This window comes from Octopus sinensis, linkage group LG2 (assembly GCF_006345805.1).
Source record: "Octopus sinensis linkage group LG2, ASM634580v1, whole genome shotgun sequence".
Taxonomy (NCBI): domain Eukaryota; kingdom Metazoa; phylum Mollusca; class Cephalopoda; order Octopoda; family Octopodidae; genus Octopus; species Octopus sinensis.
In genome coordinates this window covers 113,826,654-113,838,779 of record NC_042998.1, presented here as the reverse complement: position 1 = coordinate 113,838,779, position 12,126 = coordinate 113,826,654, and the positions used below count along the sequence as shown (strand labels likewise).

Below are 12,126 nucleotides of genomic sequence, written 5' to 3'. Positions count from 1 at the left end.
CCCCTCTATGTTTAGCCCCTTGTGGGCAATAAAGAAATAAGAAACGTTAGCACGCCGGGCGAAATGCTTAGTGGTATTTCGTCTGTCTTTTCGCTCTGAGTTCAAATTCTTCCGAGTTCGACTTTGCCTTTCATCCTTTCGGGGTCGATAAATTAAGTACCAGTTACGCACCGGGGTCGATGGAATCGACTTAATCCTGCCCTTGTTTATCCCCTCTATGTTTAGCCCCTTGTGGGCAATAAAGAAATAAGAAACGTTAGCACACCGGGCAAAATACTTAGCGACATTTCGACCATCTTTAGATTCTGAGCTCAAATTTCGCCGAGTTCGATTTTGCCTTTCATCCTTTAGGGGTCGATAAAATAAGTACTAATTGCGTACTGGGTTCGATGTAATCGATTAAGCCCCTGCCCCTAGATTCCAGGCCTTGTGCCTATAGTAGAAAGGATTAATTGCAGTTGTTGCTTTATTGTTGGGCCTTGCGCTCTTGTTGTAATTGTAGTAGTTCTTTCATTTTGGTTGTTGCCGTCTCGTTGTGACTCTCGTTATACTGAGTAATACTGGATTATTTCAGTTGTTGTTTCTGTTGCTGATGTCGATGGAGTTATCGATGTTGCTATTGTTATAGTTGTTGTAGTGGTCGTCATCACTTTAACCGTAATGACAGGGAATTGTGAAATTTGATTTCAAATTTTGGCGCAAGCAATTTCAGGGGTAGGGCTAAGCCGATTACATCGACCCCAATGTTCAACTGGTAATTATTTCATCTGCCTCAAAAGGATGAAAGACAAAGTCAACCTCGGCGGAATTTGAACTTGTTCTGTCAGAATATAAAGACGGACGAAACGCCTCTAAACGATTCTGCCAGTTTGCCATGTTATGATAATAATTATGTATATTATTTATATTTATTTACATTTGACGGATATTTGTTCTCATCTTGTTTGTTCTTAACACAACGCTTCGGCTGATATACCCTCCAGCCTTCATCAGGTGTCTTGGGGAAATTTCGAACCTGGGTTCTCATTCCTAAGGTATTTTCGATGTTGTTGTTATTATTATTATTATTATTATTGTTATTATTATTATTATTATTATTCAGGTCACAGCCTGGAATCGAACACGGAATCTTGAGGTTAGTAGCCCGCGCTCTTAACCACTACACCATATGCCGTCAAAAATGTAAATATCCGTGAAATGTAAATAATTTAAATAATATTCATAACTCCTCATCTTTTAAATATAGAACTGTACGATAATAATTGTTTCAAATTTTGGAACAAGGCCAGAAATATTGGGGGAGAGACTAAGTCAATTAGATCGACCCTAGTGTTCAACTGGTACTTATTTCATCGATCCCGAAAGGATGGAAGGCAAAGTCAACATTAGCGGAATTGGAAATCAGAACGTGGAAACTGACGAAACGCTGCTAATCATTTTGCCCGGCGTGCTGACGATTCTGCCAGCTCGCCGCCATAAATACAAACTAGTGTTTTTAAGTGGTTAGAATTACCGAGGACAACGTGTTTTCATTTTCATTATGTTACAAAGAAAGACTTCTGCCCAACCACCCATCTATTTCATAATAAATGAATACTTGCCGAAAACACCACACTTTAGGCTTTATCAACATAATTTCTTTTACACCGAACTCTCTAGCCATTTATTACTTCATGTATTCATAGATGCATTAACAAAGATAGATACAAGCATTATTGCCGCCAGTATACTGTGTATTGTTGGGTGTTGTTATTGTTGTTGCTTTTGTTTATCTTCCAGTTAGTTGGAAGTGTTAGACAATGTGGGAGAACGGAAGTGTTCTAAAACATCTTCGTATTCTACGCGAGAAAATTATAAACTTAGCCGTGTGTCGTCACTTCCGTTTCAAAGTTTGATCTGAGGAAAAAAGTTTCTTGTAGCTGTTTTGATTTTTGGGTTTCATCTTTTGTCTTATGTTTCATTTAACACATTCTCTACCTACCATCATGCGGGTATTCGTATATACGATACAGCTCGAAGACAAAATGTCGCAAACGCACTTGCACACATACACACATGTGTACATATGCAGTCGGTCTGCATGTCTCTTTCTCCGTATATATGTATATAGATAGATACATAGATAGATAGAGATAGATAGATAGATAGATAGATAGATAGATAGATAGATAGATAGATAGAAAGAAAGAAAGAAAGAAAGAAATAGACATGCACATGTGCATATATACACACACATACATATATATATATATATATATTATGTTGTGTGTGTGTGTGTGTGTGTGTGTGTGTGTGTATACATAAATATATAAGAATTAGAGATAGATAGATAGATAGATAGATAGATAGATAGATAGATAGATAGATAGATAGATAGATAGATAGATAGATAGATAGATAGATATGTATGTGTATGTGTATGTGCATGGGTGTATGTATATACTTTGAAAGCTCGTAGGTTTGTAATTGGAGTTTTCGGCTCACGCTCGCAAGGTCGCGCGTTCAATTCCTCGAACAATCGGCATATTGTGTCCTTGAAGAAGACGCATCATTTCACGTTGCAACCAGTCTACATAGCTATAATGGTTACTAGCCGATTGCTGGTGTGTTCTCTCTCTCTCCTCTCTCTCTCTCTCTCTCTCTCCTCTCTCTCTCCTCTCTCTCTCTCTCTTCTCTTCTCTCTTTCTCTCTTTCTCTCTCTCGTTCTCTCTCTCTCTCTCTCTCTCTCTCTCTCTCTCTCTCTCTCTCTCTCTCTCTCTCTGCAGCCGTCACAGTCTTGATGTGAGACAGGTTCGAGATTGTTTAGGTCTACTTGAGATGGTACGTGTTATCTAATCATGTACACTCACAAGTGACGGATGATTTAAGTGTACGCACACACACGCACGTACGTATATATATATATCACATGATCACATGACCGACCAGACCATCAGATGTTGTTACACATCGCTGGTCACAATGCACTTCACATTGTTTTAGCCTTCGAATGACGACACCTCGCTGGCTAAGCGAGCAGGCCAACATAAGAAAGAGTGGGAGAAAGAGTGGTGAAAGAGTACAGCAGGGATCACCATCCCCTGCTGGAGCCTCGTGGAGCTTTTAGGCGTTTTCGCTCAATAAACACACACAACGCCCGGTCTGGGAATTGAAACCGCGATCCTACGACCGCGAGTCCGCTGCCCTAACCACTGCGCCTCCGTATATATATATATATATACGAGAATAGGCTGGAAAGTTTATAGGATAGCTAAGAAGGCGTTATCATACAGAAATTAAACTTGGCAACCTTTAATGATGCTAACTGCATGTTTTCTTTCCAAATAAACTCACATTGGGTACAGAATTGAGGTCTTGGAACAGTAGTACTAGAGACATTTCTTGAAAATGGATCAAATTTGGCACCGTGGTGTTATCAAATATCTGCACACATTCATGCTGACATGGTTGAAACATTAGAGGATGATGCTCCAGCTTTATCAACTGTGAAAAGTGGGCAGCTGAATTCAAGAAGGATAGGAAAGTTTTGAAGATGATCCAAGGTCCGGACGTCCTGTCACAGCCACCACCCACGAAAACATCGACCATGTTCACAACATGGTAATGGATGAAAGACGTAATGTTAATCAGATAGTTAATGAGGCCCTGCTTCACCAGGACAGTACTCTTGCTCACAAGTCTGTAGTTGCAATGGCTGCTGTGCGCGACTGTGTCTTTGAACTGATTGATCCCCCTCCATATTCTCCTGGTTTGGCACCATCTGAATACTTTCTGTTCTCCACCATGGAAAAAAAAAAACACTTGGCTGGGAAGCAGTATCGGACCGATGATGAGGTCATATCTGCTGTGGAGGACTTTTTTGAGGGTCAGGATGAGAGCTTCTATACCACGGGAATCCAAGCGCTGCAACACCGATGGAAGAAGTGTATGGACGGCAGAGGAAACTATGACATAAAATATATTACATTTGGTGAAGTTCGACCATTGCATCGTGGTCAGCTTATGAACTTTTCAGCCCACCCTCGTATATATATTATGTATGTATATACATACACACACACACACACACACACACACACACACACATATATATATGTATATATATAACTTAGAAAATTTAGGTATGTTTCGACCAAAGTTTGGTCCAGACTATGTCTAACTTAATAAGACCACCTGATAGGATTTGCTAAGTCCTTTTTGAGTCACGTTTTGTTGCATCATGCCCCCCCCCTTGCAGTAGGGAGTTCTCGTTGAGTGAGTTGTATCCAAATATAGGTGGCTTATCTGGTATCCGTTGAATAAATTTGTTCAGATTCCGTTTAACGCTGATGGGATCCTTTTTCTCTTTGATCTGGTTCGGGGCAATGTTAAATAGGGCAGAGCCTGTTGAGGAAAAGAAATAGTGTTGCAGTGTATTTATGAGTTGTGATCCTGAAGTACGTAGGGGACGTATGGTTCGTGATCCTAACGATTGATGAATGCCCATATTGAGGTCGTATGGGCAATGCTGATGATATATTTTCCACATGCATCGCTCAATGCCTTAAGGCGGTCCCAATAATCGAGTAATATAAAGGAAGGCGGTGAGCTGGCAGAAACGTTAGCACGCCGAGCGAAATGCTTAGCGGTATTTCGTCTGTCTTTATGTTCTGAATTCAAATTCCGAGGAGGCCGACTTTGCCTTTCATCTTTTCGGGGCCGATAAATTAAGTACCAGTTACGCACTGGAGCCGATATAATCGACTTAATCCGTTTGTCTGTCCTTGTTTGTCCTCTCTGTGTTTAGCTCCTTGTGTGTAGTAAAGAAATAGGTATTTCGTCTGTCTTTACGTTCTGAGTTTGCCTTTCATCTTTTCGGGGCCGATAAGTTGAGTACCAGTTGCGTACTGGGATCGATCTAAGCGACTGGCCCTCTCCCCAAAAATTTCAGGCCTTGTACCTAGAGCAGAAAAGAATAATCGATATGTATATATATATATATATATATATATATATAAGGGTAAGGGGTAAAGACCCCCTTCGGTCATGAATGACCATGGGATTGCACCTAGAAAGTTACCCTCCTAGACACAAGTCCGGGCAAGGTTGTTTATGGAAGACCAGCAGTCGCCCATGCATACCAGCCTCCCCCCTCCACGCCACCAGTGTTACCCAAGGGAAAGACAAAGGTCGATACAGCTTGGCACCTGTGACGTCGCAACTCATTTCTACAGCTGAGTGAACTGGAGCAATGTGAAATAAAGTGCTTTGCTCAAGAACACAACACGCAGCCCGGTCCGGGATTCGAGCTCACAACCTCACGATCGTAAGCTCGATGCTCTAACCACTGAGCCATGCGATATATATATATATAGTTAATCCAAACATGAAAAGACAAAGAGGAAACACAACAACGCGAGGGCGTAGAACAAGTATAGTGTTATTGGACGCTCAGGAAAGGAAAGAAAGAAGGAGGGTTTAACGTTTCGAGCGGAGCTCCGCGTCAGAAACATAGGAAAAGGAAAGATCCAAAATTGCCACCGATACACACGCGGTCACATTTTGAATATATACATATATGTATATATGTATATATATATATATATATATATAGATATATATATATATATATATATATATATTATATATATATATATATATATATATATATATACACGTAAGTCTCTTGTAGTTGTTTTACTTCCTGTTCCTTTTATAATATATATATTTTTAAATATTTATTTATTCCAGTAAATAATGAATAGCTATTATAATTCTGTTCTGCTATAGAAGCATCTTTACCAAACAGGAATATGTATTTGAAATTTCCGCTCAAGCCATTACTATATTTGTTGCTATGTTTAATAATTAAAAATGTAAATATATTTGTTTTGTGCATTAAATATCTGTAACTCTACTATTTACATATTTCAGCTAAAATCGATCATTTGTGTATCTTGGTGTGGCGCTTAACTTTTAATGTATATTATACAAGAGATAGTTCCAAAAGACATCCAGATTAGCAATCACATTTACATATATACGTATGTGTGTACAAACAGCCATGTACAGATATATAGATTCATACATGCATATATATGTGTTTACAAAAATATATATGCAAATATATGCATAGGTACATACATAATCCACATAGAGGAACACATATCTCCATCCTCTTTTGGAACCCTACATCTTATATCCTCATACATACATACACACATACATACATTCATTCATACATACATACATACATACATACATACATACATACATACATACATTCATTCATACATACATACATACATACATACATACATACATACATACATACATACATACATACATACATACATACATACATACATACATACATACATACATACATACATGGAGATATGCATACTTATATTTGTGTACGGCTACTAGTTCAGATATGCAAAATTTATAAATTATGTGTAAATTACGAATAAGTGAATAAATGAATACACCGAATCCTTAAATATATGAATTTAATAACTCTTGAGTGCTTAATTGCAATAAAGAATACATTAAATAGATAAAATATTTATGAAAATCAAATTAAGGAATGTGTAATCTTTATTTAATAATTGTTTGAAAATTATATAAAAATTAGAAGAAAATTTTCATAAATGCATAAATATATAAATATTAGAAGTATAAGATTACAATAATAATTGTATTACTACAAATAACGAAATGAGCAAATGGAATTACGAGAACTTGGGCTCATGAGAATGCAGAAACTTATATCCATAGAAACATAAAACGATAAATACCAAGATGATTCCTTATTCATACGCCTCTTACGTCTTCGCACATCCATACATGAACTGTGCTGCTTGTTTGCTCATTCGAAAGTATACATGCATATATGTGCGCATATATTTGTTCATTCGGGTGTGTTTGTATGTATTATATGTAGAATTTATGGTAGAATTTATGCTAGAATTTATGGCATTACATTTAATTCCTCAGTTACGAGCGTTTTAACACTGCAATAAAATGTATATAGTTGCAGAAATCGATACAAAGTCTCGAGCAAGCCATTAGAATGACATCTGATCTTCGGGTTTTGTTCCTCAAGGATTTTATGGGATTATGACACAATTCGTCTCATGGAATATCCGAGGATTCTTGTCAAAACTTCAAAGTTTGAAAACATCAAGCCTGGAATGTTGTTTCCAAGCTTGCGGCGACGAATGAGAGAGCAGGATGGGCCACTGCTCTGATTAAGGATCTGAACGGAAAGTGAAGACGGAAACAGGTGCAGCTTCTATTCATTTGTCAATGACAACTGACAGTAACATCCAGCTTCGAGGAAGTCAACATTGGTGAAAATACCAATGGAGATAATCAAAGAACAACGTATGAACACTAATATCAGTGGGTTATGTGTTTTGTTTTCCATTGACTTGTTTCTATATAATCAACATTATCTTTTTCTATTATATGATAAATGTTCGGCTTGTTTACATTTTGTAGTGTCTTAATTTTGGTACTATATAACACTGTTTTCTTTCGTAATTTGCTTTGCACCAAACAGTATCTGAATATACATCGTTTACATGAACAGATGAGTATTATTTTCATTGAGATGAAGATCTTCAAATTTGGTTCTAACGAATTAGAACCAAGTCTCTTATGTTAAATGCAACAATTAATAGCATCCGATTAATGGAAAAGTAGAATTAGACACGGCACACCTTTCATCAACCTTGGGAAAAAAACCAATATGGTTGCAACTTGCTGAAGTTCAGAGACTTAAACCTACAGTCTCAAATATACGACGGATTTCCACTCAGTTTCCGTCACCCAAATTCATTAATAAGGCTTATATTTGAGCTACAGAACATAATTGTTAAACTTCAAAAGAAACCATCCAAAGGAATTCAGAATATACAGGGGGATATATTCAAGCATTTCTTACAAATTTGGGTTTGTTTCGGCTGTAAAAGACGTTTGTTGGTGTATGTTTGCATGTGTGTGTGTGTGTGTGTGTGTGTGTGTATGTGTGTGTGTGTGTGTGTGTGTGTAAATATTTGAGTGTAAGTATGTATGTATGTATGTGTATGTGAGTGTATGTATATTGGAAAAATTTAACGGTCATCAATTATGACTGAGAGTGCTTAAGTGCATCTATATTGCAAGAAATAAGAATTAAAACCTTTAATGCTGCATGAAGCGCACAATTCATATACTCTGACAGGGAGATAACTGCTCCATGAGCAAAGCTAGGGTCGGTGTATATACACACATATATATATATATATACATACACATATATATATATCTGTGTGTGTGTGCGTGTGTGTGTGTGTGTGTGTGTGTGTGTAAGTATGTATGTATAGAGACAAAGAAAAAGAGAGTTTGTTAAGTGCTAACGCACGAAACTCAGTTCTCTTGAGTCACTCTGTTGCTTCTGATATATATATATATATATACACACAAACATACATACACACATTATGTGTTTATATATGTATGTGTGTGTGTGTGTGTGTGTGTGTGTGTGTGTGTGTGTGTGTGTGTGCGTGTGTGTGTGTGTGTGTGGCAGTTATGCATTGAGTTTGTTATTTAAAACTTCATGTTTGTCAGAGTGCATCACGTTGATTCTGACTGAAGATTACATTATTTTCTGTTTGTAGGTTGCTTCATATTTCAGCTCGCATTGTTCTGGCCTTACCCAACAAGTTTCTTTTATGTAACATCACACAATGCTTCACCCTAAGTATTCCACTTAAGTATATGTATTTGTGTATATATTACCTTTTATGCCGTATCTTGAAATCTAAGCCACCCAAAATATTTAGATAGATAAATTAGAGCGTCATCATCGTCTATCCCTCGAAGGTCGACGTTGAATGTTCTGTTCAGAAATCATTCATGGTAGGCTCGCAAGTAGGCTACGAGGCCTTCTCCTGAACTGAAACACCGATGACATTTGCTACAAGTGAAGTTACTTGATACAAAGGACACATGACGCCCCTCGTGTGTTCTTTCGCACTCTGTTATTTCTTCTCAATGGCTGGAATTATGAGCTTCAGTGAACGGTGCCATTCATCGCGTCCCAAGACCTTTTCCTCTCGGGTGTCTGAGGAAATGCGGGAGTTTTTCATATGTCTCTTCAGCACAACCCCATATCGCAACCTTTGGCCACTACGGCTCCTCCTGCTCCCAGTCTGCTGCTTTCCATCTAAAAACATATCTCGCCAGCGCATCTGCGATGAAGTAATGAAGGCCTCCACACTTGATACAGGACGCAGGACTTCTACACCAAGAATGCAATCAACAGTCTGATATTCAAGATGTAACGCAGATCACGAAGTTGGCCTCGCTACAGGTCCTTGATGTACCTGTGGTAGGCGGCTATGCATTCAGTGGTGCAGAAGAGGCAAGGGAGCACTGCAGCTTTGTACACTTTTATATTCGCGTGGCAGGCGATGTCATAACAGCTCCAGAGACGCTTCTAAAGAGAACCGAAAGTAGATTGCATACATTTCTCAACTTCGAGGTCAGAAGAGTTAGTATAAACTACTGCGCTCCCGAGACAAGTAAAAGCTTTAGTTTACTTCAAAGGCTCTCTGTGTACTGTCTCTGGCTCGAGCTCACTCAGTCTATTAGGACACCTTAATGGTGGTTGGTAGAGCAGCTCAGTCTTCGAAATGTTGATCTTGAGAACGAACATGACTACTGCAAAAGAAAATTGGTCAACAATATATTGCATGTCCTGAATTCTGCTGGTTACTACAGCTGAACCTTCTATATAGATCAGCTCCCTGATGCACATGTCCTTAATTTTGGTGGACGCACCAAGACGGGCTAAGTTGAAGAGCTGTTCTGATGAGGATGAAAACCCCCTTGTGCAGACAGACGCACATGATGTCAAGCACAGGTAAAGAAAGAAGAATGTGGGGTGAGAAAGCACGCACTGCTGCCTCACACTGTGGTTGAATGCAAACGTTCCACTATATAATCTGCCAACTGAAATTAGAGCTTTCATTTTGTGTTGAACTGTTTCATGATGTTACCAAGCTACTCAGGGCATCCATATGATACCAGTACTTTCCAACGAGTTTGTTGATCCACCGAGGGAAATCCTTTTTGTCAAATGCCATCGTGTTTATACCGAATCTTGAAATCAAAGCCATTCAGTATATGAGGCGTGTGCTTAAAAGTTCCTAACTTTAAGAGTATCACGTAAAGCCTAGTCGGAGGCCCAAACTTCCGAGTTCTTTTACAGGACTTAGGAAAACTGAAGGACCACTGCAATAAGTGTGTGAATCTGAGAGGAGAATATCTTGAATAAAAAAAAAATTAACTGATCCTCCTGTGTTTTCTTTTACATAAAGCCAGGAACTTTTTAGCACCCCATCGTATTCAGATAGATAATGTAGCATCCATTTCATGTACTAGGGTCACCATAAAAACTGAATTACCATAATCCAATGACAGAAACTAATAAAAGTATTAAAAGGTTATACGCATGTGTGTGTGTAACACCCACACACACACACACACACACCATTACATATAATATATATATTATATATATATAGATATATATATATATATATATATCATTTATCATATAGCAATATGGTTGTCATGTATCATGCATGCTTACATACGAACATACGAGTATAGTGTGAAAGGGAGGCAGCGCTTATAGATAGATAATATGCGAAAATATTATGTTTCCTGCATTATTGTTATTGAATCGGCGTTGTAACCTTCTACAAGATATCTACAATATATTCATTTGTCGACAAATGTATTATTTTCTAATCATTGTTTTCCCTGTACCTGTATGCATATGCCTGCATATACATATATAACCATATATATACGTATATAAATACATGCATACACACACATATATATATATATATATATATATATATATATATATATATGTGTGTGTATATATTAATATATATATCCATATATATGTGTATATATTAATATATATATATTAATATGTGTATATATTATTATTATATATATATATAAATGTGTGTACCTATGAGTGAGTTCAAGCATTTGTGTGTATATTTGCGTAAGAAAGAACTCTTTAATTTATCTAACATAAATAGAGCCAAAGGTAATAAAATTAAGCTTTGACGTTCTAATATGCAATATAGGAAACATGTAGTGTTCTTAGATGATTAGATAAAAAGATAGCACTCCTGGAAGACGTTTAATTTTTTTCGTTCTTGTTTTGTTATTAATTTTATAAATGAATGATATGTATACATTTATTTGTATTTTAAAATAATATTTATTGTTTATATTTTGTTTGTCCAACCTTGGTTTTTAGTTTGTTGATGTTGCCATTCCTCGTGTATCTGTATACATAAGTTTTACAAAAACAGCAGGGAAACATTATGTCGCCATTATTATTAATAAATGGTATAATATTTACCTTATCATCCTAATTATTGAAAATAAATACAGTGTATGTAAGTGTATATATAAATATATATATACATATATACTTATATAAATTGTTTCCTTGTCATTTATTTAATTTCATGCATATATATATACATACATATATATATATATATATATATATATATATATGAAATTAAATAAATGACTAGGAAACATGATTTCTATAATCAACTTCATTAGCTTACGGCTGTTTCTGCTGTAAAATACAGTGCACTCAGAGTTGAGTGCTTGTGCATCACTTTTGTTATTGGTAAGTTCGTTAGGGAAGTAGCCAAATTAGTCATTTCCAATGTCATGAGTTTATTAACTGTTCGAATTCTTCCGGGGGGTAGTTTTGTATTTTCAGATGTTGCTTAAGTATAGCGATATTAATAACCTGGTTTTAGAACTTTATATACACATGCTTAAGAATAAAAGACTTGCTAGAGAAAGAGAATATGCTCATCGGCCGCAAGTTTCGAGGCAGCTGAATCTGCCCAGTAAGGTCAGACATCCGGGACATTATCAACAGCAATCTGACTAGCATCGAGAAGCATCATGTAGCTCAATATGGGTCCACAATGCCAGCTGCTTGTTGAAGGTTACCAACGTCAGATTGATTCAGGTATGCTGTTGCTTCCTTGTTCATATTCAAACCAGCGTGGGGGATAAAGGCTGTTTGACGATGGC

The 12,126-nt window shown here is 37.1% G+C and overlaps 1 long non-coding RNA gene across 1 annotated transcript in view; it reads left to right on the top strand.

Moving 5' to 3' along the window:
- Positions 1-10,289, top strand: part of LOC118762317 — a 24,811-nt gene extending 14,522 nt beyond the window's left edge. Inside the window, exons 3-4 of the long non-coding RNA XR_004998068.1 lie at positions 5,449-5,455; positions 10,164-10,289. This is a non-coding gene — a long non-coding RNA (uncharacterized LOC118762317). The remainder of the gene's footprint in view (positions 1-5,448; positions 5,456-10,163) is intronic.
- Positions 10,290-12,126: the final 1,837 nt, after the last annotated feature.